The sequence below is a fragment of the Pholcus phalangioides genome, unplaced genomic scaffold (genome assembly GCF_987345545.1).
Source record: "Pholcus phalangioides strain wild (caught in Gottingen) unplaced genomic scaffold, Ppha-v1.0 ptg000016l_1, whole genome shotgun sequence".
Lineage (NCBI taxonomy): Eukaryota > Metazoa > Arthropoda > Arachnida > Araneae > Pholcidae > Pholcus > Pholcus phalangioides.
The window spans coordinates 9801108-9810455 of record NW_028301609.1 but is presented as its reverse complement, the minus strand read 5'-3'; positions in this window follow the sequence as shown (position 1 = coordinate 9810455).

Sequence of the window (9348 nt, the reverse complement as noted above, 5' to 3'; positions counted from 1 at the left end):
TGGCTACACTTTTTTTTTTGCGATTACCAAGTGGAGAAATTGCGATTATTGATTGCATTTCTCTCTCTTTTTTTTTCTTAACACGATGGCTCTTCGTGATTATGAAATAATTTTCGTTTTCGTTTTATCCTCTACTTGTATATTATTGTAGAGCGTGGGTTGCCATGTACAGTAAATGTGATAAAAAAAAATCCGTTTATTATACCTAATAACCGGTTATTATGCATAATCGCCGAACATTTTGGTGAGGTTGATAAATTTTGAGAATTTATCACAGTTACCGGTGGTTATGCATAATCCTCAGTCCGTATTGGTAACAATCGTAATAAAAATTGGTAAATAATCGTAATAAAAATTGGTAAATAATCATAATAAAAATTGGTAAATAATCATAATAAAAATTGGTAAATAATCATAATAAAAATTGGTAAATAATCATAATAAAAATTGGTAAATAATCATAATAAAAATTGGTAAATAATCATAATAAAAATTGGTAAATAATCATAATAAAAATTGGTAAATAATCATAATAAAAATTGGTAAATAATCATAAACATGGTAAATCGTCAATAAATTGCTATGGAGCTCGCCTATGACGTTTCCACTTGGAACTTTTTCACGCTACGAACGACTTATTTTCGTGGTCTCAGTTTTCACTATAATACTGAGAGCCGTCCTTAGGGGGGCGTGCGACAGGTGCGGACTTCACAATTATGGTAATAGAAGTGCCAAAATATGCGTACGTGTATATCAAATTATTTTTTTCATAGTAAATAAGGTGTGGGAGCTTCAACTCATTTGATTTTGGAATTTTCATCAATTCCGGAATTATTTCTTTCAAAAATTCTGGAATTATTTTCCACATTAATTCTGAATTTTCCCTAATTCTGGGATTTTTTTCTTTTTTATTAATATTTTATTTTCATAAACATAATCCCAATTCTGGGATTTTTTCCTCTCATTTCTGAATTTTCATTGGTGAGTAGATATTTTTCAACCTTTCTGTATATTCTGTGATATTGCAGGAATCATTGGAAGTCCAATTCTCCTCCCTACAAAACATGGACGGAAACACGGGGGAGGGGGGCTGCGCATGGCCCCACAAGGGTGGGGCTGACAAGGCTCTCCAGCCCTGGGTGTGGGACGATTCTCATCATTTTTTGTTTTTTTTTTAAATTTGAAATTTATTACACACACACATATTACAACATATAATACAGACGCAATATACAAAAAAAAAAACATATATATTATCATTTATATATTAGCCCAAGGGATTACATAATCCGTCCAGGGCATTATCTGTGCATGCTCTAAATTCACTGTTTAAGGGCTGGATCCTAAAGTCTGGTCTGGATCCCACCAAATGTCCCAGCATAGAGGGCCTGCTCCAGGATATGGGGCATAGGTGGTGACTGATCTAATGTGTATGCGTATATATGAACCGGCATTATCATGCCCCCCCCCCCAACAATCATCATGACACTCCCCAAGACTTTCAAGTATATCTCCGCTTATGCCACAAAATGTTTAAAATCGGAGCCCCAGAAATTATTTTTGCACCGGGCTCTGCGTCTGATAAGGGCGGCCTTGCTAATACTCATCAAACGTTCAAAACGTTTTTCCTTTTACAACGCGCGTCTTTCATAACAGTTTTTTGAAAAACGCTACAAGCGGTATCCACTGTACTTAAATCCATCGGGCATTTTGCTCAAACTTCAGTCTAGGATTTGATTCATTGGATCGGTTATATGTCGATAAATATGAAGAAAGCCAACATTACATTGCTGATAATAATTCGTACGTTTTCATCCTTATAACATTTATTTTCATTTTATTCAATTTTTATGTCAAAATATATGTGTAGTGCACCTTTCACGTACGGGAGAAACTGCTTTGTGCTTTTATTGTTCTCTATTGCTGAGTTATTATATGTAAGTTTTGGTTTCGACTGGAAATGTGTTCACGCAAGGCGCCGCAACTAAATGTTAAGCACACGTTTTTGTACCCCTCCCCCTTGTAATGCCGAGGAAGAGGTTAAAAAGTGAAATTTGTTACCCCCCCCCCCGGTCTCGCGCCTGTTTAGTTGCAGCCCTGTGTTCAAGTACCTCTGTAATATCAGATGAAGAAAAGCGCCAAAAAAAATTACGACGCTTAATATGTGTGTGTTTGTCTGTGCAATTCTTTGGCGCTATATTTTATGCGCCTATTTGCGTGTAAATGTTTTCAATTCAACACACACACATATTAATGATATTTCTTAACGTGAAAAATAAAGGTATATGTTTAGACGTTGAAAAGTGCTTTATACTTTCGAAATAATGTTATGTTTCGAAATATATACTTTCAAAATATATGTTATACGAAATCAAGTTAAAAATTTTGAATTTATCCGCAAAATTATTTTTCAGATCAAAAATTTTTGCATTAATCCTCGAAAACGAACTCAACTAACGATACAATTTTTTTATTACGTGGCCGAAACTATGATTTTTGCCTTCCCACAACTTTAAAATTGGATAATTTTATAACGGTGTTTTTTGTTCCCACTTAAAACTATCCCCCTCCCCACTAAAACTTTTGCTACCTGGTGCAGTTGCCCCCCACTTGTTCCTGTCCTGGCCAAGTATAAAAATAGTTTACTTGAAACTGCATTGTTGAAAGTTCTAGAATTCAAGTGGCCAACAATATTACTTACCTATTTTCGCTTGCAAAAGTGTTAAATTATCAACATTTTTCATGAAAAAGTGGTAAAATGTTTAGCGTTTATTCATTCAAAAATGCCGAATTGCGCACCTGTTTTCGTAAATATGAAAATCCTGTATCCATAGTTATACCCTTGAATACAGTTATATCTGTCTGAAGCCGGAATTGCTCTATAAAATTTAGAAAAGTCTTTTATAAAACTTAAAAATGCAACCAATCATCGTATTGGTTGCATTAGGTTAGTGCGAATGTAACCAATAGGCTTATAGATTGTTTTTTTATTTTTTTATTTGTTATTGTTTTTTATTTTTTTATTTGTTATTGTTTTTTATTTTTTTATTTGTTATTGTTTTTTATTTTTTTATTTGTTATTGTTTTTTATTTTTTTATTTGTTATTGTTTTTTATTTTTTTATTTGTTATTGTTTTTTATTTTTTTATTTGTTATTGTTTTTTATTTTTTTATTTGTTATTGTTTTTTATTTTTTATTTGTTATTGTTTTTTATTTTTTTATTTGTTATTTTTTTTTCAAGTTTTATAAAAGATCTTTTATCAAACTTTTATAGTGTAATCTTAGCCTTGAGTCCTCACAATGGTGGGGCTGACAGGGCTCCTGCCGGTCCTCATCATTTTTTGTTTGTTCACGCTATAAATTCACTAAAAATATGGACCCGTAAAAGTTTCCTGTGAGTGAAGGCTGTGAAAGTCTGGCCTGAGAAAGGAGGACGCTTGTGCACGCATCCGTGGTGCCGTCACTTTTCCCAATTTAAACAACAGATGGCGCCGCTATACTAATAAGAAAAATAGCCACCACAATAATATTTCCAAACAGAACCGTTCAAAAAAGCAAAAAGAAAAAGAACAAATGACGATCCGCCTCCCCCTCCACTTGTAATGAATTAATTGTTCACTCAGTCTAGTCAGTTTTGTTACTTTGCCTGAAGCAAGGAGAGAGATTTTCTTTCACCTACCTCAGAAGGTTTTTTTTCTTCCGGGGACATTGCTTTTTTCCCCAAAGTCGATTTCGCCGTAGGAATCAGCATCGAGTGTTGTTTGCATCCTATTTTCTTTATTTCTGAATGAAGAGGTTACTCCTCCTCCCTTTCCACTTCAGTATACGGCATAATGAGCTGCTGGTGAGCAAACAGTGGTATTCTTGAAATTGATGTTGCGGTTTTCTTCTTCAGCTGTTTTTTTTCCTACTCTTGGATGCTGGGAATTTCGACGGTGACTGGTCAAAGCGTGTAAAAAATGTGCGGGGGAAGAAGAACAAAAGATACATGTTTCAGAGTGAAAAAAATTGCCCCCTGGGAAAAAAAAAAGAAAAAGAATTTCTAAAACCTGGGTAAAGGAGGACAAAAAGGGCAAATTTTCTAAAATGTGGGAGGACGCTTGACATTACATTAAGAAGGAGGCTGACTGGCAACCCTAGGCGTAGGTGGAAAGTAATGGGTATAGAAGAAAAATGTTCCATTGAGAAATCAACAATATATAGAATTTCTCTTTTGCGGTCATCAGCGGGACAAAAAAAAATTCGTCCGTAAGAGAAGGGTAACCGTTAATCAGGGGGTGTGAAATGCATACTTTTATTACAAAATGGGGAAATTATTTTTTTTCTTCCGTAAAAGAGGGGGGGGGGTGACGGCATCGGAGGGGATGTTTGTTAAGAGGAGTTTCGCTGTTTTTGGACTTGTCAATGCTAACATAAGAGGCGAGCTATCCCGTCAATGCCGCTTAAAAGGTTAAGAAAACCATACAGGGGTTCTTTGTTTGAATTTTAAACCGAAAATTATTTCCTGGTAAATTCAACAAATTTCAATTTGAGTGAATCAATTCTCAATTTCAAGTACATCTTGGAGTCGATTCTACTTTTAGCGCCCTTTCTTTTTTTAAAGAGATCTACTCCTATAAACTGGAATTATTTCTTTAAAAATATGCCCTACTATATGAAATTTCTAATTACTTCGAAAATTGGAATTATTAATAGTCATTCGCATAAGGAAAATTTTGTTTCCACTATTTTATGCACAAATTAAAAATTCCAATAAATAATTCCCATTTGTCACTATTTTCGAGGAAATATACAATATAGATAATAATGATTCATAATTAAAAATTTAAGTGCTTTCGTGACGTCAGGTTCACCTGTAATTTCAATAAGAATGGGGGCGCGGTATCCCGGTCGATAAGATGCTCGCCTAAAGTATCAAAGGATGTTTAGAGGTATCGCGAGTTCGATACCCGGTTCGTCCTTGTCAGAAAACTTTCCTGACACAGGGGTACAACAAAAAACGGCGACTTGACCGCAGCAGAAAATTGCTACCGCAGGGAGTCCCCCATCGAGGGGTTAGCGCACCAACCTCTCGATGAGTATAAAAAACAAGCCTGCCGTTCGGAATCGGCAATAAATTGTAGGTCCCGGTCTAATTAGCCCTCGTGTACAGAAAAATGACCGTGGTGCGACAAAAATGATCAATAAGAATGGAATTAAATCGTTAGGTTGCCCGTTCGCAAATTTTCGGCACAAACTGAGACATATTTTGATTGTTAAAACAAATACATATTTAAATTATATACTTATTGATGTAAAGAAGCGATGGAGATAATATTAAATTACAATTTTTATTTCGTGTGTTTTTATTATTATTATGCTCAATTTATATAAATTACTTGAAATCAATTATAGTAAAACCTCTATTTTACGGACACCAACGGGACAAAAAAAATTCGTCCGTAAAAGAGGGATGACCGTTAATCAGGGGTTTGAAATGCATACTTTTGTTATAACATGGGAAACTACTATTTGGCCGTAAAATAGAGGTCGTAAAACTGTCGGGCCTCAACAATCACTTTCGGAACGTCTACTTTGATTACTGTGGTTCCCTAGCAATGCGTTTCAAACGTGTGTATGCCTTTACAATGGTTTGTCACTTCTCTAATCCTGTTAGTATATGTATAATAGTTTATGCCTTTATAATTGTTTGCCACATTTTCAATACTCTCTCAGTAATGAGGCTTTTTGAATAGACGTCATAATCATCATCAGCATCGCTTTGAGGGTCAGGAAAAGGGTGATCCCCCATAGAAATCAGTGTTAAAATTTCCGATTCTACTGTAGAAATGCGGAAATTTAGTGAGGGTTTCCGGCACATCAATAATTTTAAAAATTGTATAGAATTCTCGATTTTTGAAATATTGAGTTCGCTTAAAGATACGAAGCCTAGAAAATTAAACATGAAGTAATTAGCCGGACCTACTTTTGAGGTGATATCTATGCAACAACATTGATTGTAACTTTTTTTATTTTTATCTTCTCAAGCATGAAAATTAATGTCTCCTTATTGTCTTTTAATAATCAACTGCATACATTCATATAGTTTAGGTTGTTTTAAATTAATTATGGGGCTCGTAGAGTACATCGAAGAAATTCCACAGTTTAACTAAGAATTCTTGGAAGCTGAAACAGGCAGATGGATAACTAAGTTCAGAGGGGGGGGGGGGAAAGGGAGGAATCGATATACCTAGCGCCCCTTAAGAAAGGGAAAAAATAGATACAGGGAGAACAAGGTGGAGCCGACTGATCTAATGTACATATTATTATATGAATTGACATCATCATCATCATCATCATCATGCCCCCCACCACTAGACTTTCAAGCTTTCAAGTCACCGCTGTAGTGGTCGATTGGCCATAGTGACGGACTTGCATCTCGACGAGCCGGGTTCGAAGTTGGTTGGTTTCCAACTTCGAGGCGCAAATGCAAGCCGATCTCGTTAAAAAAGTCTCGCCGGAGAGGGCAACAGGCCTACAACGCTACTATTATTCAATCATTACACTGCACTCATAATTAGAAAAGTTGATGGCAGATGGCAACACTACACATAACAAGCATTACATAGAAACAACTTTACATTAAGTTCAAAACCCGGACATGCATTTTCCAACATGTACCAATTTGTTAGAAGTTCAGCAGAGGTATAAGGACGAGGTGCATGTGTGGTTTAATTGTAGACTTTCAAGTATATTTCCGCCAGTGAGTTGGTTTGAGTCGCGGCTGAAAAAATTTAAGAACTCTTGATGTAGCCTATACAATCAAACTCGGTTTTAACGACAATTCGGCTATAACGTCAGTAATTAACGGTGTGGCTGATTCCTATATAGATCAGTGGTCCCAAATTTTTGAATTTTATCACCTTCCACATGAGGTGACAACGTGCGCCGTTTTCCGGGACATCCCGGATTTTTTCATTAATAAACGTGTTTTAATTTCCGTAATCAATGATGAATGAAATCATATTGGTTTTCAATATTTGATTTTCAGAACTGTTTTATTGTTTTAGTCAAAAATTTCAAACTTCTCACGTGTTTCTTATCTTTGAATCTTGAGGACTGCGGCATCAACACAACCCGGAAGTTAGGACGGAATGCGTATCGTATAGCGCAATGCCTGCAAAACGTAATATCTGCATAGTAATGGCGCAGAATGGATAAGTTGGTAACCAAACTCAGGGTTGCCATTACCAAACTCAAGACATAGTGTGCGAAAATATTCTCGGGTTTGCAATTACTGTGATATTTTGTATTATAACGAGTACCGGTGTACTCCACAATGTTTTAAACCACCCCCCCCCCTCCTCTTCCTTCCCTATATTTTTGAGCCCTCCAGTATTTTGAATAACTTCATTTCCTCATCAAAAGAGGACCATAAACTAGCGTTAATTATTGTTCATTGTCTAAAAACATAGACATTTCCCCTATTCATTCACATATTGCTTATCTCACTCTGTGTTTCAATCTTTCAAAAATAGAGAGAGAGAGAGAGAAAAAAAATAACATGCCTCTTTCTCCCATAACGAGAAGCTTAGAGAGAACAGTGGTTAGTAGTACTTAAGCGGAAGCTGCTGCAGACCTACTTGCAGATTCCAGCAAGAGGTAGGCTAGCGGGCTTCTAGTTTTGGGTTCCGTAAACAGGGTCATCTTAATTGCATCGTGAAGCCCCCTTTACTAGTCAAGAAAAATTGATGTTAATTAATAGAGCCCGGAAGTTCAGGCACTAAAAATGAACGAAATAGGCAGGCAAAAAAAACATTAGAAATGTCTAAAACAGGCACTAAAAAAGGCATTTATAATTTATAGAAGGAAGGAAATATAATCAAAAACTAGGTATTAAGGGTCCAAAAACTAGCTGAAAAAATGGTTGCACTTAATTCGTCTACTGTTTAATTATAGTTTAAAATAACTGCATTATATTATTCAAGTTAAACTGATTTCAAACGCAAAATAAGATGTTAGTGTACCCCAGGATTGTATCAATTCCAGGGCAACCATTAGCGGACGCGGAGCCCGTAGAGAAAATGATCTGTGGGGCTCCAGCGTGTTGCGAATAATTATCACTTATTTGTGTTATTTGGAATAATCATTTCTATGGTTGAAATATATAGCTACTTTGTTCTTTCGTTGTAAAAAAATTTAGTCTTTTTTTCATATTACCACATATGCGGGACTCTTGCTATGAGCTGGGGCCCTTGTGGCCGCCTCTATCGAACACCTTTGACGGCGACTCAGGTCAATTTAATCGAATACTAAATATGTATGTAAAATAAATAGAACCATGGTTGTGTGTACAGTGCATTTATTATGTAAATAATAAAATCAAAACAAAAAAATCCATGGGGCCCCAGAGCCCCTGTCTGCTCTCTCTCTGCTTTGAGTGAGCCATGACGTCAACTGATGACCTCTTGGGACAGTCAGCTATACATACGCAATGCAGTTTAATGACAGAGCGAGACATGTTACGTGAAGCATGTGGAGAAGCAAATTTCTAATTTTTCTCTGATTTTTGCTAACGTAGGCTGCGTTCATCTGTAAAAAAAATCATTCACGTCAAACACCGCCCGGTCAAAGCAAAGTTAGCGACACTAAGTTACCTATCTCTCGAATCACTTATTCTAGTTTAAATGGGAGGCTGGAAAGTGGGGGAGGTTGTGCTTTCTGATGATAATCACGAGAGATTCTACAAAATGAAAACGTCCTAATAAGAAATTTATTTTTCGCAACGGGAGTATAAAAATATGTCAAAACAAAAAAAAAAAAATGCCTCAGCTCTCAGCTAAACGGCTACTTACCATAAATGCACCATGTATTACCACTACCAATGTAATTTTATCACATTATACAGGTGAAATAATAAATAGACCAAGTTAATCTTATGCAGAGCATAGGCACCGGAGCTAGGGTTGAGGCTATTCTAGCCCCCCAAAATAATTAATTAATAATTATACTATATAATGGAATTTACCCCCCCCCCCCAAACTTACGGGCCTGACTTCCATATACGCGGGGACGCCAGAAAACTTTCAGCCTCCTCAATTTTTTCTTCATGCCAACGTATCTAATATAGAAATAATACAATACAGAAAGAATCATCAAGTTTCAAAATATTTTTATATTTTTTAAAAAATTAGAAACACAGAACCAACAGCCGATAGCTTAAGCTAATGTAATCGTAGACGTAGAAGTTGTTGAAAATTTTGGTGAGTTGGGGTGGGGGAGGGGGGGGGGGACCGGCTATAGAGAGTGCAAATATTGTGAGGGAAGGCCTTGGTGCCGTGGGGCCCAATACAAGTCCACGCCAATGT